This window comes from Mustela nigripes, chromosome 6 (genome assembly GCF_022355385.1).
Source record: "Mustela nigripes isolate SB6536 chromosome 6, MUSNIG.SB6536, whole genome shotgun sequence".
In the NCBI taxonomy this organism is placed as follows: domain Eukaryota; kingdom Metazoa; phylum Chordata; class Mammalia; order Carnivora; family Mustelidae; genus Mustela; species Mustela nigripes.
The window spans coordinates 16,033,758-16,058,949 of NC_081562.1; the positions used below are offsets into that span (position 1 = coordinate 16,033,758).

General features: G+C 40.1%; 1 long non-coding RNA gene across 6 annotated transcripts in view; it reads left to right on the plus strand.

The window, feature by feature from the left end:
* The window catches only part of LOC132020485 (uncharacterized), a 150,605-nt gene that overhangs the window by 84,068 nt on the left and 41,345 nt on the right, over positions 1-25,192 (plus strand). For 3 of the 6 annotated variants that reach the window (XR_009404985.1, XR_009404987.1, XR_009404989.1), the window contains one exon: positions 19,267-19,372. This is a non-coding gene — a long non-coding RNA (uncharacterized LOC132020485). Of the gene's footprint in view, positions 1-19,266; positions 19,373-20,611; positions 20,843-25,192 lie in introns of those variants that run through there. The other 3 variants (XR_009404991.1, XR_009404988.1, XR_009404986.1) reach the window with 3 other exon arrangements.

Genomic DNA, 25,192 nt, shown 5'->3' on the forward strand with positions numbered 1-25,192 from the left:
AAAGAAGTTTGCTAAACCTTATTTCAGTGAAACACACAAAGCTACTCTAACTTTGGGCCTCAAAAAGGCCCAGAGCCAAAACTCCGTTTTTCTGCTTATTATCTATATGAACTTGGCAAGATACACCTTCTTGGAAGACCATTTTCTTCAACTGCAAAATCAGGAATGATCATATCTTCTTTCAAAGGACATTATAGTATTAGATACAACAAAGATGGAACACCTAGTTTCTAGTAGGTGTTCAATCGGTGGAACCTGTTATTTTCATTTTTGTGGAAGGACTACAAGCAGAGATTGGTGTAATCAGATGTGCATTTAGGAAAAAATCTTGGAAACTGTGAGTTTGCTAGGACTACCATAACAAAGTACCACAAATTAGGTTGCTTAAACAACAGAAACTTATCTCACAATCCTGGAGGCTTGATGTTTGGGATCAAGGTGTCAACAGGGCTGGTCCCTTCTGAGAGCTACAGGGGAGAATCTGTTCCCTGCCTCTCTCTAGCTTTAGGTAGTTTACTGGCAACCTTTGGTACTCCTTGACCTGTAGACACACCGCACCTTCCTTATGTGGCATTCTCTGTGTATGTATGTCTGAATTTGTCCAATTTGCTTCTTTTCCTAAGTGGATTAGGACCCATCCCCAGTGACCTCATCTTAAACTTGATCTTCTGCAAAGACCCTATTTCCAATAAGTTCACATTCACAAGTCTTGGGGGTTAGGACTTCAAGATCTTTTGGGGGGACATGATTCAACCCATAACAGCAGGGCAGCTCTGACACAGGAATAATAGCTGATTGGATAATCATAAGAAGGCTCTTTGGATGACCAAGAAAGTCAGAAGTGGTCAAGTGATTAGGTGATAAAGCTTGGAAAGGCATCAGGAATTAGGGTCAAGAAAGAACTTAGTGACTAAGTCTGGAGGGGAAGTGGAGGAGCTGACAATGACATTGAGACTTTTCAGTTGGCCAATGGTTGAATAAATGGAGTCTTTATTAAAATTGGGAGAAGACACATGTTTGGGAAAGGGCAAAGGAATATGAGTCCATTAAACAGGAACATGGTTATATGGAGACACGAGAAGGGAACCCCAGTGAAAAGAAGCATAAGCAAAAGAATATAACACTTACTGGACAGGTAGTGTGTTATCTGTGATTTGGGGTAGCAAATAGTAACTTAGTGAGGGGAGGCATAATTAATAACTCTTAATGGCATGGTGAAGTCACCCAGAATTAGAGTGGACAGGCTTGGGGGAGGAATGGATGTCAGGAGACTGGTTGGATGTCTTCTGACATCATGTCCCTGAACTTCTCTTTAATATCCATATTTAGGCATTAGCCCTACTTCCCTCTCAACAGCTGTCATTCTGCACTTGTCAGGAACTGCCCTCAATCCTGCCCAAATGCTTCCTGTTCTTCCAGGTGATCACACCTGCTGGAATCAGGCCAGCCCCACGTGTTGATTGGTTCCTGCCCAGGCAGAAGATGCATCAGAAGCTTCCTGGTTAGGGAACACTTTTGATTTTTTTTTCCTTAAATAAAAGCCCAGTCTCTCATATTTTAAGCATCCCTTTCTGTGCACCTGGGATAAAAATATCCACCGCACAGAGTCAAATGCAGAATCAATGAGTCAATGCAGGCAAAGCCTGAGCCCAGAGCTGGGCACTCTGAATCTATGTTAGCTCTTTTTATTGTTCTTTCTGGTGCTTTGAGTCTGTTCCCCTTACTCTGAGTACTTCCTTCACACTGCTACCAGAAAGATCTTCCTAAAAATTAGTCTAAGGGATTTTCTTTCTGTGTTTGCTCCTCAGTGCCTAAGGAATAAGATGCAATGAACTTGGAGTAGCTATCTGCCTTCCTCTCCAGTCTCATTGCCCACCACTAGTCATCTCCTGAGACCTTCTGCTCCACCCCCAAAAGACATTTATTTGTCTGTCCTGTGATTACACCAAGACTTGTCACATGTCTGTGTCTTCTCTTACTCTTCTCTAGTTTCCCTTACCTGGTAAACACCTAGGTATCCTTCAAGACTCAGACCAACCATGGCCCCTCAACCCTCACCGTCACCTTTGGCCACTCCCAGGCAAAGTGATATTCTCCACTTTAACAATTTTTGTCCCCATTATTGAAATAGCCCTAACCACATGGCTTGTCATGACCTGGTCACCACCTGAAACCAGCAACATGGATGTAGGACAGATGTTATTTTCACTTGGTAAGTCCTTGAGATTTTTTTTTTTAAGATTTCATTTTTTTATTTCAGAGAGAAAGAGAGAAAGAGAGTGAGAGTCAGAGAAAGAGAACACAAGAAGGAGTAGGGTCAGAGGAAGAAGGAGATTCCCCACTGAGCGGGGCAACCTCCCCCTCCACCCCTGGCCAATGTAGGACTCGATCCCAGGACTCCAGGATCATGACCTGAGCAGAAGGGAGTTACCCAACTGACTGCGCACCAGGCAACCTGCCCTCGAGATTTTTTGCTATTGATGCAGGTGTTCATGGCTGCTTTGTGTTGGGAGCTTTCCTGTTAAATCTTTCTTTCATCTAGGAGTTCATACAATCCCACTAAAATTGGTGACTAAAACAGACACACAATCTGCTGTCATTGGGCCCACGATCTGATTTCTTGTCCATCTCTTATATGATTCAACAACAAAAAGGATTTTCCATTTTTGTTTTTGGGAGCCTGTATTATCAAAATGATAGTGTTTCCTTTCACTTTCCAAATATGATACTACCTTATAATACCGAATTTATATTTCCAAACTAAACATGCCACCCTACAGCCATACTCTTTCATTCTTCACTCACATGCTCTTATTTAATTTTAGTTTTCACAATCCTAAGTCAAATATAGGTCTATAATTTAAAAAACTAATCCTGTCTCACTTCGTCTTCATTGGAGACCCGCTTCTTACTTTTTTAAAAAGTCATTTCATATTGTCTTTCTAAATGTTGTTTATACTGCTGTACTTGCCTTATCATTTTTGGATATCATCTTGACTTTCTAGTAAAGAAGCAAAGATCAGCATTCCTTCATTTGACCTCACACCTTCCTCTCAATATAGTTATAGGATAATGCATGCTAGCTGAATAAATACTCAGTATTTACAAGTTTGGCAGCCATTAACTCAGTTCCCAGCCTACTCTCTGAAACTCTGCTCTGTGATGCTGGGGCTGGGACTTTGCAAAGTGTCTTTTCCCCTGAGCAGCTGGTAAGGGAGATACAGCACCAGCCAACACAACCTCTTGGCCCAATTCCATGGGGGGTTTCTTCTGATCTGCTTGCTTCTGTAAGACCAACTCCCTGACTGCTTCATGCTACTAAAACGCTACTAAACGATTGAAGAAGCTACCTTTACCATATACTAGATTTCTAAATATACTTGGGTCTATTTCTGGGTTTCCAACCATATTCCATTTGTTGATTGATGTGTTGGTCCTGTGTTGTTTTAATTAGCCTGGCTTTAGGGTATGTGTCAACATCTGGTAGGGCTAGTTCCCCTTGACATTTTCCTTTTTTAGTGTTTCCTGTCTCTTCTTCCATGTTTGCTTTTCCATATGAACTTTTCTAGTCCTCCAGGTGTGGACGATTTTGATAAGGTTAGTAATGAAGAATGACGACTTTCTGAGTGAGTTCACTGTCCTACTGCAACCAACAGCACACAATAGAGTCTCTCTTTATCATGAAAACTACTCATCAGTGGACTTGGCATGGCTGGTGATCTAGTGATCCTATCCCACTGTGCAAGGTCCGTGGCAAACAACCCACACATGCAATGATAGCTTCAGGAAAATATGACTTTTAACTACAAATAACAGCCCTTTGGCAAGGAAAGGTGCTGATCATTTTAAATGGCTATTGCTATCTGAAAACAAACAGGATTAGCCTTTAGCTAAAAAGTCCCATTCAGATTCTGGGAGTAAATTACTTAGCAGCAGAGCTTACTGCCCCCACCAAAGGTAAAGTCACAGAATTGGTGAATACCTAATAATGCTAGTCCAATTAGAATGAGCAAAATGGTCAGGTAAGATATAGGAGGAGAAATGGGGAAGGTTCTGTTTTCAACCCATTTAATTAATCAGTGCAGCCATAACATGTCACATGATGATGAAGCTAGTGTAATAAACCATAAAACAATAGCTTCTTTATCCAAGCTCATGAGTCAACCAATTTCACCAATAAATGTCATGATGTAGTATTTGCAAGATTTGTTAATGATGTTAAAATTGAAGGAAATTTTTTCTGCTACCAAAAAAATTTGCCTGAAACAACAAAATCCATCTGTGTTTAATATTTTGTCTTTGTATCTAGAGATAGAAAGTCTATCTTGGAGGAACTGTGTTGGTGGCTTTATTGATGGTGGCCCCTCAGTGGTTGGCTCCATGGCAGGTTCTACAGACATTTGTTGACTTGGCAGAGAAAGACAGAGAGGGACACAGTAAGCTCCTAACAGGTGTTTGCGCTGAGAGGTGAGTGGCAAGTGTACTTTCAAGAAAGAAATCAGTCAATTTTAAGACCTTTGAAGGTGAAGAATGGTCAGAAATGAGCCCACCTTGAAGACAGTATTCATCATGTGGACCTGGGGCTTGAGAAGTCTCAGCATGCCTGAGAAGGAATGTTTTGACCTCAAGCAGTGAGATTCTTGGGAAAAATCCTGTTGCAAAAGGAAACCTTGACATGTTTCCAGTGCTGCTTGAGCTAGCGTGAGAGGGAAGGTATTAGCACACCTCCAATCTTAAGATAAATCACTTAGTTGATCTACAGAACTGAACTGAGCAATATCTTCCCTCTTTCCACACAAATGCCTGATGGGATGAAGGACCCTTTTCTGGAATCTTCTGCATAAGTGGGAAACTTGACTTTTGAGAGAAGAGAAAGAACTCTGTGAGGGGCAGATCATACACTCAAGAAGAAATTTCCTGATCTGTCCCTCCCAGATTCTGGTTTTTTGTGAAGAAAGTATTTGGCCTTGTGTGGGAAAACAGGAGCCCCGCTTGGTGCAATCTTCAGCTTCCTATGTTTTTCCTTCCAAGTTTTTCCTTGTTTTAAATCCATCGAAAGCAAGGACAGGAATGGTCTCACTTCAGTGGGAAATAAAATTTGTGTGTACTTATTGCAAGTTTGACCAGAGAGAGAGAGAGAGAGAGAGAGAGAGGGAGATTTCATACATTTCAAAGATAAAATTTATTTTTGATTTTCAACATAAAATTTTTTATGCACACACAGCCTGGAAGAAACCAGGAAACAAACATGTATATAATTATTTTGGAACAGCTAGGCCTATAGTTAAGCCTGTTTATGTTTGTAAGAAAATGTTTTTTCAAAGTCTTAGGTACTTTGTCTTAGGCTATATTTTTATTCATATTGCGTTGTTTCATGATTTCTATAGCTTTCATGCTCAACAGAATCAGTCTGTTTTCATATTTTAAATGGTCCTTATTCAACTAGTTTACAACCTCTATTTAGATTAAATACATCAACCTACCTATAGAAAAATTAAATTCCATTTTGCCTTAAAGCAGCTACTAACAAAAATATATTGTGTTCTCCTTACAAGTTTAAAAAATGTATAAAAAGAAAAGGAAGATTAATTTTATGAAATGTAAGTTGAGTGTAATTGCCTTTTTTCCCCAATAAAGTTTAGTTTAAATAGTAATTCTTGGTTTTAAATAAGGGGGAGAAAACCACTCTTGCACCTGCCATATACCACATACCAGATCCATTAGCATCTTGTATAGTAGAAATTTATTACATATAATAATTTTTAAGGTCCTTGAGAACTTGAAAACTATTTCAAGGGTAGAGAAAGGGGAGTCTGGAGGTTGGTTGGTTCAGTTTCACCAGAGACTGCTCTTGGTCTCCCGTCCTGGGTGTATGAGTGAGTGAGGCAGGGCCCCAAGGTTTCAGGCTCCTGTTATGTGAGTTCTCCCTCAGCCCTGTCTCTAAACTAGGTTCGCTTTTCACTTCTGGCTATGTCTGCTTCTCCACTTCCTGAGATATCCCAGGGCTATCACTCATGAATTAACCTGCCTCTTTTGACTGCTGCCTCTGCCTCTGCTTGGCCTTCCACAGTTCAGAGTAGGTGGGCAGCCCTGGTGGAGAAACACCAAAGACTGAAGTAGGTGAGACAGCATCACTTGGCTACCTTCCCTCCTTTGGGCCAGTGCTGGCCTTCAGCTTTCTCCCAGAGTTCTTCCTCTTCTCCCTTATCTCGTTCTGTACCCTCTTCCAGCTTCCTCCGGCCATGCCCTACCTCCCCTTGTTCCCAACCCAGCCAATGCACTGTCATTTATTTCTGGAGTGGCTTATCTTATTTGAGGATGATGCAGGTCCCTTCGCTCTCTGGGTCCTTACTTGGCACTTGTTCTATTACAAACCCTGGGTAAGTCATATTAATAGACAGTGACTCACAGCACAACACAGTGGCACAGCCAGTAGAACCCACTTAAGAGGAAAGATAGCAAAGGCCTGATTCCAGGTGGTGTGGGTCATCTGTCAGCATGGCTACCTTGAAGTGGTGGTGATGATGGTCCCCGCTCTGCCATTCGCCAGTCCCCTTGTAGAAATTATTTACTTAAGCCTTTCATACCTCTATGAGGTAGATATTCTCTATTTTGCAGATGAGGAAACGGAAACTCAGAGGTGTGAGCTGACTTGCCTCAGACCTCAGTTGGCAGAGCCAAGACTGGAAGGGAAGTCTGAAGTGGAAGTCCATGTTTTTCACACTGCCTGTTGCCTTGATGTTAGCTATTTTCTGAGCAGTTCTGAGTGAGAAGGGACTTTTTTTTTTTTTTTTTTTTTTTTTTTTTTTGCTGTCCATTACACTACTATTTAGTTTCTTAACAACTATTTCTATTTAGTTTTTGATCATCATTGGCAATTTCTGTCTCCAAATGTACTCAGCTGAATCATCCCTTTCTGGATGCGGCATGTTGGCTCATGGATGGATTGGCTGTGGTTTCCTTCGTCTCTGCCAAACCCTTCCCTGGTGCCCAGTAAGCAAGAGCTGCCTATTTTCGTACCATGCACAGACCTAATTAGTAGCTTTAGTCAATCAGTACATCAAGTACCTTCCTTTTTCTGCTCTTGAGATTTCTGAATGTGCCCACAGCATGGTTCTCTGTGATGCATGGTGGTGCTGTCCACCAAGGTGGGTCCCAGCTCATATGTCATTTCAGCTCTGGTGCCTAGGTCGAGTGGTACCTGTCAGTCTTCTTCAGAGGAGCCCAGGCATTCTGTTTGTTACTCCCTGAATAATGTCACTCCAGAATAAGTGTCTCAGATAATGTGTTCTGGTTGCAAAAGAGAGAGATCTAATATTAATTGGGTAGAACTCTCATGCCAAACATCAAACTAGCCATTGGACATATATTATCTCATTTAATCATACAACACTTCAAGGGAGAGGCAACATTGCAGGCATTTATTCATTCATCAATGAATAATTCAATGAATTCATCAAAATCGCTGTGTGATTCTGGTCTGTGTAAGGCGGTCGAATGCTGTAGGTATGGAAGCAAATAAGAAAGAGACCACTTCTGTCCTCATGGAACAGGTTGTTCCAGGAATCATAAACACTGAAACAAATAACTATAAGTGCAGTGGGTATTGTGATGCTAACAACAAGGTTAGTGTTAACACTGCAGTCACTGCAGGCTCCATTATCATGCTCACTGCTGCTCAGGTACTCTGATAATTCCATGAGTGGCATTGCTCAGATATTCCTTATAAGATCTTTAAGAAGTCCAAAATAACCTAACCCTATTTTCTCCTGAGGTGATTGAGGCTTAGGGAGTTAAGTTATTTGTCCAAGTTCCCATTAGCAGAGTTGTTGCAACAGTTAAAGAAAAAATTTTAAGTAGGACAGGCCATGCAGGGCAGGGGCCAGATTGCCTGGGTTCAAGTTCAAGCTGTGCTATTTATTAGTTGTCTCTAAATATCTCGGTGTCTCAGCTTTCCTTATCTGTGAAATGGGGATACTAGTAGTGACGACTCATGGTTATTATTCCTATGTTGCTATTGGGGAACCCAAAACAGTGGTATTAAATCACAGGCTCAAGGTCAGTGGAGAAGCCAGGATTCAGCTCAAGTCTCCCCAGTTGCAAAGTTTTTTAAAAAATGCTTTTACTATCTTTGCTACTCTGATCTCCAGAAGTCAGATATTTTCCAGGTGACCCAGAATACTGAATGGGTTCTTAGACCCCTTATAATGGTGTCAAACAGGGTAAAATACTGAAGTACGTCTTGAGAGATGCTGTTGGGTCTCCATCATTGAATATCTGGCTCTGTACACATTGCTAGAGCATATTCTAGGAGCACCATTTATGGGAATAGTTCTTTTGAGGGCGAATGTGAGTAAATGTAAGTGCTAGTGTGTACCTATGAATTGACAAGGAAAAAAGAAATGGATAGTCCTTCAGCGCAGAGAAGGCCTCTGGGATCATGTGCATGTGTGACTATGTGTGTTTGGTTAGGGGTGATTTCATTTGGGTAAAGAGCTTCTCTTGGGGTAAAAGAGACTCCCTTTCTGCCAGAGACAAAGAAAAATGATGCTCTCACTGTGAGAATCCCCACTGAGAAACACCAACCCTCCTTTAAAGGTGTCTGTCTTCTGTGATCCGTGTTCATAGGTCGAATTGCCAAGACCATTTGTTCTCTGAGACATCTATAGACAGAAAGCCTGGTGTTTCTTTTGGGACACGTACCTGCTTCATGTGCATGCATAGGCGCGCGGACACACACATACACACACACACATTTTGGCTGGTTCAGCTTTCTTGGCCGCCAGCAATACACCCTGCCTTTGTTTCAGCAACTGCTGATAACCCCATTAACATCTCACTAAAGATTCTGGCAGCCTCACAAACCAGTCCTCACCTCCGGGCAGGCTGCTCCAGAACATTCCTCCCCTTTCCTCCCTCCACCACAACCCTATTAGGACCAAACATGTTTTTCCTTTTACCTTAGACATGCATCTTCTTGTCTGGGCTCTTGTTTTTCTCCTGTGCAAATTTATGAGGAGGATTTAAGGAAAACTCAGAACCTCAGCTGGTCTTAGGGATAGAACTTGCTTCTTTTTTATTAAATAATTAATTAATTTATTTATTTATTTTTAATTTTTATAGAACTTGCTTCTAAGAGGCAATCTTTAAATTCCAGTCCACTCCCCTACCCTGCATATCATGGATACTTGCGCACTCATGTACAAAGGTAAACCCTCTGGAAATGTGTCTTTTATCCAGTCACCAAGTTTGGGCTTTTCTTCCTCCTGAGTATCTCTCAGAACTGTCCATTTCCACCTCCACCAGCACACCCCAATCCAGAGCAGCACAGAATTTTGCCTGGGCTTTTTGAGGAGCAAACTAGACCTTTCTATTGGTCTCTCTGCCTTCTGTCTCTCTATATTCAAATCCACTCTCCACTGTGCTCTTTCTAAAATGCAAATGGGATCTTGTAAGATCTTTGCCTTTTTTTTTTCCATTTTATTTCTTTTCAGTGTTCCCAAATTCATTGTTTATGCACCACACCCAGTGTATTGCTCCCGTGCAATACGTGCCCTCAGTAATACCCAAAACCAGGCTCACCCAACCCCCTTCCCTTCAAATTCCTCAGTATATTTCTCAGAGTCCACAGTTTCTCATGGTTTGTCTTCTCCTCTGATTTCCCCCAGCTTACTTCTCCTCTCCATCTCCTGATGTCCTCCATGTTATTCCTTATGCTCCACAAGTAAGTGAAATAAGTCAAACACAGAGAGTCAAATATCATATGGTTTGACTTACTTATGGAGTCCCTTTGCTTTAAGTCTTTAACTTCTCCCCTGTTATTTCGAGGAGTGAGGATAGGATCTGTCTCATGGAGGATGCCCAATAGAAGTTTCTAAAATTGAACAGAGTTGAGTCTTCAGTTGAATCCAACAGAATATCCATTCTGAGAACTTAAAAAATGGCCTTGTCTTGAGAGCTTTATTCCTTTTTTTTAGTTCTCACCTTTATACACACCTGAACTCCTTTCATTCTGGCGAACACTTCTAAGTTTAATTCTGTGGTCTTTGACTTTATGTGTCTTCTGGGGGAAAAGAATCTTCTCATATTTCAACAAGAAGCAGAATGTTAGAACTGGAAGGGACCTTTGAAACCATGCTCTTAGCTTCAACAGGCATGTAACATGTTGGGTTCCTGATAATTTGACTAAAGGGCACATTATTAAAAGGTGCAAACAGCTACCTCAGCTTCCCCAATTTGGAAGCCAGCTCTCAAGAAGGGACACAGTTGTCCACTCACAAAGGGGGACAACATTTGTGAAGACACAGGGAACTATTTTGATTTTAATTTCTTCAGATGACTATATTGTTATTACCTAAAGCTTGTGCATTATTAAGATTCCCTTAGTTTTTACCTTATGTCTTCTTCCTATTTCAAGATCCCATCCAGGATGCCACATTACATTTAGTGGTCGTGTCTCCTTAGGCCCTGCTTCACTGTGACAAGTTTCTTAGATTTTCTTTGTTTTTGAGGCCCTTAACTGCTTTGAGGAAGATTGGCCAGGAATTTTGTAGACTGTGCCTCATGATTGTGATTTGTCTGATTTTTTTTCATGATTAGACCAAGGTAATGTGTTCTGGGGGGCAAAAATGTTATTTTTATCACATCAAATTCAGGGTTCCTGCTATCATCATGACTTCTCACCATTGATGTCATTCTTGAACATCCTGCTGAGATGGAGCCTCCCAAGCTCCTCTACCTTGCCCTCCTTTCCACACTGTACTCTTTGGAAGGAAGTCCTTAGTTATGGCCTCCACTTACGGAGCAAGAAGTCATACTCCTTAAAGGCTGAGTGTCTATAGAAATTATTTAGTATTCTTCTGTATGGGTATATGTCTGTCTTCCCCCATTTAATTATTCAATAGTTCACAGATATATTTGTTTTGGATATTTATTTTTAATAATATTTATTTATTTGTTTGGATAATTATTTTAGAACTCTTCTTGCTGATTTCTGTGTCTTTTTGACAGACCTTTATCATTGTGGGTATTATTTCATTTTAAACCCTTCCTTACTCCTGGCACTAGAAGATGCTCCAGTCTTATCTTATATACTTAACTCTGGTCTTAGAATCAGCCATTTCTCCAAAAATCCCTTGTTCCTCTTCTTGGAGGATAATATTAGAAACCAAGTTTTAGGTACTAGGTGTGCTCCTTGTTATATGGGTATCATTGCTTCTGTGCCCCTCAACTGACAAGAAAAAACATGTGTATAAATACACACATCTATAAATATTTCTATACATAGCAATCTGTGTCTATATTAAGCTAAATATGAGTTCATATTGGTGTCTTTAACTAATTCATCACCACATAGATCATTCTAGGCTACTTCCCTTGCTTAACTGTAATCTCCCACTCCAATAGTGAGAAGCCTGGATCTCCCACCATTTGTCATCCATTTGCTTAACTGTTCATTTCCAATACAGTGTTCCAGAATCATTAACCCGTACCACCATGGGAAATGACTTTAGTTGATAAAGTGCTCACGTATACTTCCTTTAGCATTTAGTCTTTCAGACTCCATGCATTTTGAAAATTGCTTTACTTAGATCTTATTGCCTTACCCCATCAATGAGGTTATTCCATACATTTGTAATACATTTAGAATTTTTTGTTATATTCTGTATTTCATCCTGTATCCCCTGACCTTCTGATTTAAAAAAAGTTGTTTACATTAAGGTTTACTCTTTGTGCTATGAAGTGACATAAGTTTTGACAAATGCATAATGCCATGTTTCTATCAGTACAGTATCATATAAAGTATGTTCACTAGACTAAAAAATTCTTGCCACTTATTTAACGCTTCTCTACACCCTGGTGATCAGTTCTGTTTAGTGCCTCAAGAGCTTTACCTTTTCCAGAATGTTGTATAAATGGAATCATGCAATATGTAGTCATTTTTGCCTTAACAATATGTATTTCAGATTCATCAGTGTCTTTGTATGACTCGATAGCTCATTCCTTTTAATTGCCCAGTAATATTCCATTATATAGATGGAATACAGTTGGTTTATCCATTCACCTATTGAAGGACATTTTGGTTGCTACCAGTTTTTGATCATGCTTAAAGCTGCTATAAATAATCATGTGATGATCTTTGGGTAGATGTAAGTTTCCCAACTGGCTTGCTACCAAAAACCTAGGAGTATGGGATCATATAGTAATACTAAGTTTAATTTTGTAAGAAACTTCCAAACTATCTTCCAAAATGGCTATTTCATTTTGAGTTTCTGCGAGCAGTGAATGAGAATTCCTGTTTCTCTGTGTCTTTGCCAGCAGTTAATAAGGTAGTTTTAAAAGAGAAAATTAGCCATTCTGATAGGTGTGTAGTGGTATTTCCTTGTTGTTTTTGTGCATAAATTTTTGATTTATGTAAAGGACATTATAATGATATGTCTCAGTTTTTTTTTAATTAAACACCATGTTTTTTTAAAATAACTCACATTGCTCTATGTATACTAAATTCACTGCTTCTTATGGTTGTGTAATATTCTAATTCCCAAGGGTGGTGGTGAGAATTAAACTTCCTTCACCATCAGCACTACCCCTTTATGTTATGTGAAAGTATCCTTGTAATCTAAGCAGAATCAAGGTAGATTTTATGCAAATGCATCTTCAAGGCAAGTTTCCCAAACTTCTCTTCTAAAAAGGTGTTGATAATGGTGATAGTCTGGGTGTGTGTGGGTGAATGTCTAGATAAGATGGGAGATGTATTTGCCTTATTTACTACCACTCCCTTCTCCCATGAAATGGATTAATCACTTATGGGATTAAAAAATACATATGTTGCAATGATTCTGAATTCTGTAGGTGGCCACTACAAACTGGTGAAGCTGACTTGGGGAAAGAAACATAGGTGCCATCTCTAGACCAGACGATATCTAAAGTCTCACTAAGCTCCCAGCATTCTGTGTTCTGTAGGTAGCCTAATTTTCCTGGCTGGAAAACTGGGTTCATGCAGGAGAGTGGCAGTAGCCAAGAGAGGAAAATGTAAGAGGGAGGCAATTTATATGTATTAAATAGCTGCCATTTATACAGTGCCCACTGTATATCAGCTATGGTGCCATATGTTCTCCATATATTCTTATAGGATGCATACAAAGTCTGATAACATTAATGTTTATTTCTATTTTCAGATTAAGGCCCAAAGAGGAAAAGTCACTTTGCCAAAAAGACTCAGGTAACAAATGGCATCCTGAGATTAGAACTGAGGTCTAAATTAATAATATTCTCACTGTATCTTGGATCCTCTTACATGGATCTTCAGAAATGGCCATGGAGTTAGGGCTATATATATATACACTACATTGCTGGTAGTTTTTGAATGGGAAATATCAGGAGAGGTATGCTTCATGAGTTTTCAATAACAAGGTAGGTTGGGTGACTAAGTCTATGGCAAAGTCTGAGCATGAGATGAAGTCTGCATGTGGGTAAGAGACGGACTGAAGAGGCACTTATAAATGTTGAGTCAAGATGTCCTACATAGCATAGTGAAAGAAACATCTTCCAAAGGAACAGAGTAGAGATTGTTCCTGAAAGATCTGAACAGTACAAGCCTGAGGCAGAAAATGTATATTATTGGAAAATGAATGTCTTTCTTTTGGAACTAATGCTAGTGTTGATTTATTCCCTTTTATAATTTACATATTGGTTGAAAGGAAATTGCCCTTTATGATGATTGGAGGGTCACCTGACTGGCAAATTTGGTAGAACATGCGACTTTAAAATCTCAGGATCATAAGTTCCAGCTCTATGTTGCACATGGAGCCCAGTTTAAAAAAAAAAAAAATCCAGTGGTGGTTGGAATCTTCCTGTTGATCCAATGGTAGAATCATGTAGTCAGTCAGAGAGAGGGAACAAAGCTTACAGTGTGCTATTGATTGTATTATGCTCAGCTTTGAATCACTGAAGTACATAACTCTTCCATTAACTTAATACATTTGAAGCATTTGTTAATTGCTGTTTACCTTCTGTAATGCTGAATATATCATAGGAACTAATTTTCAGTGTCGAATATAACTTAAGTTTTTACCTTGTGGTCTTGGCCTGGGCTGTTTAAATTGGACCAATTTCATTATTGACTTTCTTCCTCTCACTATACATTGTTTCATTAATTTCCGCAAAGTCATTTTTCTTGAGATCCTGCACTTTGTAAGCTTTGCTGGTGTGAGGAAGGGTGCATGAATTGCTGACATATCAAATGCTGACTTCTCCTAAGCTGTTTGAGTTTGTGGTTTGACCAGTCTGTTAACGACTTTATTCTTTCATTACTAGAGCAATATTTTCTTCATTTTTTCCCTCGTAGAATGTAAGTATTGCAGTGGAGCTTTAGATGTTCTAGATACGTCCAATGCCTATATGAAATTGTACTAAGAAACCATGTATACATTTATATACGCATTCACTCCATAAATATTTTGAATAATGAACTGTGAAGAAACATTGTTACTCTGCAAAATACCAATCCCATGAGGTGTTCTTTAAAAAAAAAAAAAAAGGAGGGGGGGGATTCCCTGGTCAAATACATTTGAGACATCTGTCTTGGAGAATCACAAACACACCTGAACCAATTATAGAGCTGATCAGTCTCATAGTAATTAGTTTAATTTCTTGTTGCTGTCTATCTATCTTGCTCTTAGAGACACTGTGTTCTGTTAGCTATCTGTATATCCTTGAATGTCAAGCCTCTCTGGTTGCCATTCCAACTTTGCTGATCATTTCTGTAGCTCTGTTTACATGGTTTCTGAAGTTAAGCACCATCTCCTGACCTCTTCCACCCTATTGCTGATAGGAAACTCATACCATCAGCTCACCCTACAGAGGATAGGCATTGCTGAGCTTCTGAATAATGCTAGTGCCTTCCTGTCCAACATACTCCTGATCACCTTGGTAAATGGAATGTTCTCTGGGTCTTCTAAGGAACATGGACAGCCAAAATATTCTCTGGTCTTTTTCAGTAGACCCACTCTGAAATGCCCACTTTCATGGGCTTTTTGCTCTTTTTCTCCATGATCTTCCCAGTGGATCTGGTATCCATTTCATTTACTACTGACAGTTTTTTTCATCCAAGTTTCAATACCCATATCAGATCCAATATCCATATCCAATAGAGACTATAGTCCATATTGGTGCCTAGGTCAGTATTTTAACAATGAGTGTATTCCAATAATTGTTGGGGATCTGTATTACAGAGAATACCCTAATACTGTAAAACTCTCTCTTATCCAATGCTATATGTTGTTCTCTTTGATCTGATATCTTCATGACCCATCTCTGATACTCTCCCAGTTTCTACTGGCACATTTATCTATATCTGTTGTTCAGTTGGGGTAGAGTTTATTATCTGCTTTATTAGGCCAAGGACTTTCTCAGTCAGATCAAGCTGAGATTTAACCCCAATTATGGGACTTGTGGCCAGGAGGGGAAACAGAGTCAGGACCTGAGAAGGACAAGCATTGTCTTCTAATACATCTGTCTCATTTGAGGCTTTTGTGCAATCTTCAAGTAAGACTAGGTGGGAATAAGAGGCTCTGTCTTCTAACAAGGGAGGGCCTCAGTTCTATAGGCCCAGAATTTTCAAGGAAGACTAGTAGTTCAAGATTCTTAAATACATCTACCCAGATATCCTCATCTAAGCCTCTGGATCCCACTTCTTCATCAGAGCCTAAATTTGGTATTAGAAGACTTTGTTAGAACTAGAATTCAACCTTCTTTGAAGTTTTACAACTTGTATAATTAGAGTTGAGCCTAGTTTTGGCTCAGTTGGCCCTCAGCTATGGGGTAAGAGAGGGTCTTTATACCCCGTCAAGGAGCCCATGGAATTTCACACTTTCTTTGAATTTATGAGTGATCAATCTGAACCTATGATGTTTTCTTTTTTTAGTGTATTAAGGGCACTCACCACCAACTACCAATTTTGCTATTTTTAGAATGACTATTTTCCCTCATACTTTTCTTTGTACAGATATATTGCACCAGCCAGTGCATCTTCTTAAACTTGTAGTCTATCCAAGTTCAGGGGAAAACATTTACTGTGCTATAGCATGCCAAGGACCATCAATCTCCAATGACCAGTAGAGGTGGGAGACCTCACTGTTGGCTGCAATGAGGTGGGCGATCCAACTCCAGAATCCTTAGAGGTAGTTTCCTGGAATAACTCTAAGTAATAACTCTTTTATGTTTGACTTATTAGAAGCAGAGTCTAAGATGAGGATTATTTTTCAAGTGATTTATTAAGGAAGCTCTCAGGAGAAATCTGTAAGGAAGTGAGAGAAGAAGCTTTGCAAAGATATGGGTTCAGCTAAAGTCTAGCCTCACATCCCACAGAGAGCTATAGAGCATGAATGACGCTACAGAGTTGTCTCATCTTGAAGAGAGTGGGATGAGCTTTTTAGGCCAGTATTAGACTGTTGTTACTGTAAAGTGACCCTTTGGGAAGGAGGGCAAAATCTCTCTGAAATTCCTAGGCAAGAAGCTTCCCATAACTAAGGACAACCTTTCTTTGTAAAGGGCATAGCTATGAGTTGTTAGTAGCTAACAGTCAGAACAGTGGGGGGATTGATGCACCATCTCAGGAAAGGAGATGTGAGTGGTACACCCAGCAGTATCTACTATAATAATGATGTTTGTTGATATCATATGGAACCAGGGTTTTTTGAATCACACTTTAAGAAACATTATACTATATGCCAGGCACTGGAGTAGGAATAGACACATGAACAGGTAATTTTAACATAGTCACCTCCAACCAATATCTATTTATTATGGCTTAGTAGGTGGCAGGTGCTGTGCTAAATAAAAGGTAATTAACAATCTTGGTGTATCCAGGGCTGGGAGGATTCTCAGAATGCAAGACTCAGTTTTAAATCCGGGACAGTCCTGGGAAAACCAGAATGAATTAGTCATTCTAGCTAGGTGCTGGGAATATAATATGGAGTGATAGCATTTTCTACTGCAAGAACCACAGCATCTTCTAATCCAATGAATGAAATGTCAGGGATTCTGGAAGAAGATGGCTTCTGACTTTGCTTATGGAGAAGTAGTAGAGGAGGAAGAGGCATCGTGCTGACTTGTGCTTTTCTAAAACCACTAGGCTCTATCATTTCCACTGGGCCCAGAGAACTCAACCAGTGCTCTTCCGAGATTTCACCTTCCTGCCAGGGTCCAGCCCTAGCTCTTGCTGCAGCAAATCTGATCATGTTCTCAAAGAAATAAAGGCTGCAGAAGTGCTCACATCATGTTAAATCCATCCCTTGACTTCCCTCAGGACAGAAGGGGCCTTCTAAACTGCAAAAGGTATATTGAAAACAGTGTCCAGAAGGTATGTGCTATGGTGCTGTGAAGTGTGTAAACCTGGCGATACACAGACTTGTACCTCTGGGGCTAATAATACATTATATGTCAATAAAAAATAAATAATAAAAAAAGAAAAGAAAATAGTGTCCACATTTGACTGAAAAATATTGTGCACCTGTTAAGTGCCAGATGATGGACAAAGATCCCTTTATCTTCCTGCCGCTTACACCGAAGTGACAAAGACAGGCAATAATTATGACACATGGTAATGAATGCTACGGTAAAAAGCAGAAAGACAAATTAGGAGAATAATGAAATAATCCAGGGGAGAGATGGTGGTGGTTTGGATCAGGACACTGGTAATGGATACAGTGATAAATATTTGGGTTCTGGATATATTTTGAAAGTGGCGCCAACAGGATTTACTGATGGGTCGAATGAGGTATAAAAGAGAGGAGTCAAAGGGTGACTCCTAGGTTTGCAGCCTAAACAGCGGAAAGATGTTGCCAAATGATGAGATGGAGAGTGCTGTGAGAAGAGCAAGTTTGAGAATGGGAGGAAGATCAGAAGTTCAGCTGAGAGGTGCACAAGCATAGAAGTTGAGTAGCCAATTGAATGTATGAATCTGAAGTTCAGGAGAGGCCTGAAAAGGATATATAATTTGGAGAGTCTTCAATTTATGATTGGTATTGAAAGCTATAATCCTGTATGAGATCACCAAGGGAGAGCTATATATGGAGAAGAGATCTTCTCTTGTAAAATGACAGTGCTGGGGGAAGAAGAAGAACCAGCACAAGAGACTAAGAATGAGCAGCCAATGAAGAAAATCAAAACTGAGTGTGTGTATTTCCTGGAGGACACAGGAAGACTCTGTTTCAAGAATGAGGTCATGATCAAATGCAAGTCAAGTAAGATAAAGTCAGAATTAGCCCCTGGATTTAGCAACATGGAGGTGACTGATAACTTTGATTAATCCAACTTTTGACTACCAAATTGGTAAATTATTTCAGATATCTCCCAAAATGGCCCAAAGTTTCCAAAAAAGTGGCAAAGTTTAGCATTTTGATTCTCAATCAGACTATAGTAAACTCAAGGGTGGGGCTTTTAACTTATTTGTCTCTAATACAATGCTTGATACATAGTAGATATTCAGAAAATATTTGACAAATAAATGAAATGGATATGATACTCAGCATTCAAGTCTCTTCCTCTCTTCCTTTTCCCCTTATTTTTCTGCAGGATACTGTCTTCTGCTTTTTAAATTTCTTCCTCAATGGATGAAAAAGTCAATCACTCATGGATCCCCATTTTTTTAAAAAAGATTTTATTCATTTATTTGACAGTGAGGGATCACAAGCAGGCAGAGAGGCAGGCAGAGAGAGAGAGAGAGAGAGAAATGGGCAAGGAGACTCCCCGCTGTGCAGAGAGCCCGACTTGGGGCTTGATCCCAGGACCCTGAGATCATGACCTGAGCCGAAGGCAGAGGCTTAACCCACTGAGCCACCCAGGCACCCCCATGGATCCCCATTTTTTACAAAAAGAACTAATGTAAGAAGAAAAACATACAACAACAATAATAACAATTATTCTCTGAGGGCTTATTACGTACCTGTCACTAGACCAAGCAGTTCATAAATGTAAGCTACACAATAACATTGTAAGGCAGGCCGTATTCTTTACCATCTTACAGTTTAAAAAATTGAGACTCATGGCAGTTAAGCAATATGCCAGTGTCTTTGGAGTAGTGCTTGCTATGTGTTCACCCAAGTTCATTTTCTTTTCTTTCTTGGCACACAGCTTGATACATTTCCCAGTCTCCTTTGCAGTTAGGTATGGCCATGTGACTGAGTCCACAATACAATGTGGGCACAATGATAGGTACCCATAATAGCCTTACAAACATAATTTTTTCTTTTTTTCTATATACAGGAGCTAAAGAGAGCAAACCTTGAAACCTGGTAGCGTCACAAGATGGAAGGAAATGGTCCTTGAATGACTGTATGGAGCTGTCTGCCAAGTAGGAACATGGACATTTGTAAGTGTAAGAAGTAAATTTATTTTGTTAGGCCATTATATTTGGAATTTGTTACTACAGCTAGTATTACTTACCTTAAATGGTTATACAGTTTGCAAGTCTGAAAGCTTATTTTATGGAGGGGCACAACTGGAAGACACTGGACTAGGGGAATAACAGGCACAAAGTGTAGAGGACTATCAAAAAGAAGGGATTTAAGTGACTGTTCATACAACACATGCTATATGCTGAGGTGTTCCTCTGTCTTCCCCATTTTGACTGAAGAATGCTGTCAAGATCTTTCCCCTCCAGGTCAGAGATAAGTATAGTATTCTCTGGGGTCTCTAACCTCCAGGCAAGAAAAAAGACTAAAAGATACTGACCAAGGGGTTTCCTAACACACAGTCTGGTAAAGTCGTTGCTGACAAGCTCTGCTGCTCAGCTGAGGGCTTCCCATCAGTTCTTTGGCTTCTCACTGTCATTTCTAACAAGCAATCAGGATTACCAGACATGAGGAGAAGCACTAACGTGAAATACAGACACCAAATAAATAAACAGAGGAAATACAACACAGAGGGAACATGGACGTGAGGAAATGTCAGAACATCTTTCATTAATGTTCCTAAGAGAGATAAGATAGTCCATGAATAAAATGAGAAAAAAGATGCTCTAAAAGAAAGAAAGAGAAGAAAAGTTTTTGATAATTAAAAACATAAGAACAGAAATAAAAATCTTTATAGAAGAATTGGAAGATAAATTTGAAGAAATACCACAAAAAAGTTGAACAAAAGGACAAAGAAATAAAAATAGAAATGAAATTGTGACAATATTAGAGGACTGGTCCAAAAGAAATTCCAGAAAAAGAGATCAGAGAAAGCCAAAGAGAAGGCTGGAAACAATCCATGAAATGATTTAAGAAAATTTCCCAACACTAATGGACATGAATTGACAAATCAAAAGAGCTGCCACCTGGTGCATGGGGCTACATGGGGGGAAATGATTTGCATAAAGACTTATCATGAAATTTCTGAATATTGGAGACAAAAAAAAATTCTGTGAGTTTGCCCACATGATGGGCAACCCACCAGATCTGAGCAGAGACAGCCCCTCTTAGTGCTATCGATAACAAGTTCTGAGTAACCTGAGCTTAGAATGCTGTGGAGAGTCTGAACTAGACCTGATCTCTCTTGAGCATATGCTGAGGAAGTTCTTGCTCTCTGTTTCATGACTTCCTGCTTAGATAAGCTGAGAACACTCATTTATGTAAGGAATGTTCTGCTTTGATCTGACCTTGAGAGCTGGACTTAGCCCATGTAAATTCAGAGCAGCCGACTCACACTGACTATGTTCCTTCCGTCCGTCTGGTTCTTGACCCACATTACCACCTTGTGAGACAAATTCCAGTGTTCCTGATGCGAGCTCTATGTTTTGAGGACTTGCTTGGGACCTTACCCAGTGACTTCTCCAGAAGGGGCTTTTATGAAACCTCAGGTAAGCTGAAGCCAGTTTATGACCTAGAGACTCAGCTAGGTTTTCTCATATGGGTCTCTATCTAGCAGGGACACATGTAACTTCATGCTGCTATCTCATTTTCCAAAATGAAACCTGTTATTTGGATCTTCATCCACAAGTGGAGATCCACAAGTAAAAGCTGGGGAATGATTAACACAGAAGGTGGAATGGTGGTTACTTCTGGATGGGGTTGTGGGGATAAAGGGAGAGGCATGTGACTGGAAGGCACACAGTCGGTGCCTAAGGGACCAGTAATGTTCTTGTTATTAACTGAATAGTAGTACAAGAGTACTTTAAACTGTTCTGTATGTATGATCCATTTCATAATTTTGAAGAATGAACAGCCGAGCCAAGAAATTGTCCTGGGTCCTTCTAGCAATGATAAGCTCTGATTTTGTCAGGCTGTGATTGGAATTGGATGCGAAGAATGAATCTTATGGGACAATTCATTGCAGTTTATGAGATCACTCTGGTAGGGAGAGCACTGATTTGGTATGAATGTTTGTGGGTCCTGGAGACAAGGGTGATGAACTGCTGACGGACAGTAGGGGTCAGAGAAAACTCTGTGAGGTAGGTTGACCAGGAAATGCTTTCATCCTTGCATTACCTCTCACCATCTGGTTTATTCTCAACAGTGTCCAGAAAGATTCTTTAGTAACATAAGTCAGATGGTTTCACTTCTCTGCGCAAAATTCTCCATAGAGTTCCCATGTCTTATAGGGTAGAATCTGGAAGGATAATGTATTATCTGGCCCGGTACCACCTCTGTGACCTCTTCCCAACTATCCATGTCCACCATCCGCCATTTACAATGCTTCAACTCCTCTAATATGCCACTCTGTCTCCAAGGGACCAGGTACAACTCTACCCCAGGGCCTTTGTACTTGCCAGCCTCCTCTGCTTTAGGATTGCTACCCACCCATATTCCTAGGGCTTGCATCCTCATTTCTTTTGGGTTCCTGCTGAAATGCCACTTTGTGAGGCCTTTCCTGATGATTCTGTGTGAAATTTCACCTCCTACTTCCATCTTTAACATTCCTTTCCGTTTGTATTTTTCTCATTTCATATACTTATTTGTTCTTTTGTTACTGCTTTTTCTCTCCTATCATCCCCTCCTGACTAGAATATAGCCTCCATAGGGGCAGAATTTTTATCTGATTTATTCGCTGGAATAGTCCTTATATGCAGAGAGTATCAAAGCTACACTTAAGTTTTCCTCTAGGTCTGCCTGGTCCTGGGATGTCATTTTTCAGATCTGTGGTGATTCCTTTCATAAGGAGTAATTGATGGTATGGCTAAACAGTGGATGTTGATAAAATATATTCACCCTGAGGAGCATGAAGAGTGCCAGTCAGATGCCAAAGCTTATTACTACCATTAGAAAATCACAAGGAATTCTGATAGGCCTGGGAGTAGCCCAAGCTTTCAGACTCTTACAGCACCTTCTAGATTGCCTGAGCTACCCCACTGGCATGCTCTGAGCCCTCATAATTTAGCCAATTACTTGATATGAACTCTCTTGCCTTATAATGCTTTCATCAAATTACAACTTACAACAGATCAGGACAGGCCTAAGTAAAAACAGAGAATTGCTCTTTTGGTGGAAAATTTTCAAGAGGACAGCAGAGCAAACCAAAGACTACTCAGGGCTTAATGGGAATTATTCCTCCTGTTTGATTTGGAAGGCTTTGTTGATTCCAAATAAGAAAAATTCAGACTTCCTCATGCCCAGAAACTGAATTTACTTGAATGCCCCATTAGGGATGGAGAAACTGGGATGAGTTTTTAGAAGGAAAAGTGGAAAAAACAAAAACAAAAACAATAGTGAGAACTTCCTAAGTAGACAAAGGGAAAATTTGTGACCTGCAAAACTCTTTAAAGGACCAATGGATTTGTTATATATAAGCAGAGACTTTAGTTATGAAGGGGGGGGGGGAATATACCTATAAAATTTCCCCCACCTTAAAGTTAGTCACTCTGAGTGATGATTTATAACTTTAGAAATAAAAGGTCTGGTGGTACCTGGGTGGCTCAGTCAGTTCAGTGTCCAACTTTTGATTTTGGCTCAGGTTATAATCTCAGGGTTGTGAGTTTGAGCCCCACATTGGGTTCTGTGTTGGGTGTGGAGCCTGCTTAAGATTCTCTCTCTTTCTGCCCTTCCCCTCTTCCCCCCCAAATAGAAAATAAGTAAAATGCCTAGACAGACACATTCTGGTTTCTTGGCAATAAAGCAAGACTGAACCATTTTTGGTAAAGGAAACAATTTGGCTCTTATCAATGTCCTTACATTTGTGTAATGTTTTATCTTTTACAGAGGATGCATACTCCATCAGTTTACCTTCTCAATAGTTCTGGAAAAGGGACAGGACAAGTAATACAGTCCCCATTTTGCTATCGAAGAAACAAGGGCTCAAAGAAACAGTTTCTTCCAACATCTTTTGTGCAGTGCTGCCCAACTTTCTGTGATATTCTGGAATATTCTGTAGTTACATTGTTTCATATGGTAATTAGCCACACGGGTATTGAGTAACTGAGATGTGGTTAGTATGATGGAGGAACTGAATTTTTAATTTTTTGAACATTTTAACTAACATTTAAACAGCCATTTGTGGCTGGTATCTACCATATTAGACAGCAAGTAGACACAGCAGAGACTCTAATCAAGAATGGGTGATTCCATGCCCATTGTTTCCTAGTCCGAGCAAGTTGTAATTAATTATGCAACAGTAAGTGTAATTTGCTACGAATGTCATAGCTTTAGGAAAGAGTAAAGTGGAATTGGTCCCAGAGACCCTTTGTCCAGCATACCTGGGTTCAATCCCTTGGGCATTTTCATGCAGGCAAGTGCCTACAGCTTGGCTTTTCCAGTAAAGCACAGGATGAAATCTGGTTGCCATTATGCCTGCTATATGATCTTTTTGTGGCTTCCATCTCTTTAGAACAAGAAAAAAGGCCTGAGTCTCCCAACATATGCTAGAATGATAAGCACCTATTTAATCTCTGTCACTGCAAAGAGAACAGAATATCTCCTTTGAAGTGAGGAAAGTAGTTTTGTGAATTTAGGTCAATTCCTTTGGGCTGAGGTGGGAGTGAGGGAGGTAGAGAGTTAGGCCAGGCCTCATGTTTCCCAGCAAACTCCCAGATCTGAGGATATGTTAGTATTCTGTGCTACAGAAGGAGGAAGGACAGAGCGGGGAGCACATTCGTACTTAGTGGGAGCAAGTTGTTCATTTGTTTCTACATCAGCCTTGTGGGTTTGAAACTATTATAAAGCAGAGTTTCTCAACCTCTGCACTGATACTTTGGGCCAAATACTTTTCTGCTGTGGGGGACTGTCCTGTGCATTGCAGGATGTTTCATTGCACCTCGACCTTTGTCCATCCCCCAGCTATGACAACCCAAAAAAAAAAATGTCTGCAGATATAGCCAAATAAAGTCTGGATGCATCCAGGTTGAGAACCACTGTAGTGTCGAACCATTGCATAAATCCAGCCAATATCACACAACCAGTATTTTGCTTGGAATATTTTTAAACCCAGGTTCTACCTCCCATACCCAAAGCCCATTATTTTTATGTCATACCATTTTTAACTCTTGGTGGAGTTTGGGAAAAGGCATTAAAATTAATTAAATTAAAATTTAAATTAATTAAAGTCAAATTTAAATTAAAACCAAAAGAGAATAAGAGCCTTTAAAATCCATCTCTTCCTTCCCTAATCCAATAATGATGCATTCCTAGTGTTTCAAATAGAGCCTGATACAGACAGTGCATTCAATAAGTATTTTCTAGACTGTATGCATGAATGAATGAAGCTCAAAGATACCATGTCTGCCATTTTCAGACATTGGGTGAGCGTCAGGTCAGCGTCAGGCATGTGTTCTAAAGGATCAGAATGTAGAAATCGAAAGATTTAAAAGAATTTGAGCTGGGGAAGTTTCATGGGATGAATCCAAATTAAGAGCCTTTGGAAGATATTCTCAAATCAGGATCCCAGAGATGAGGCACCAACACAAAACTTAAGCAGTAGGTATCTTAGTGGCTAAGAGCATGAATGTGAAATCAGACAGCTCTGGCTTGGATTCTGACTTTTTTGATTGTTTAGCATGTGACCATCATTCTTTTTCTAACCATAAAGAAAAGAAAGATCTACAGATAGAGGATCAGAAGAGAACAGGGTGGAGCTTGAGCAAGTCAAGAAGGTAAGAGGTGGGGGCGCCCGGGTGGCTCAGTGGTTTAAGCCTCTGCCTTCAGCTCAGGTCATGATCTCAGGGTCCTGGGATTGAGCCCCACATTGGGCTCTCTGCTCAGCGGGGAGCCTGCTTCCCCCT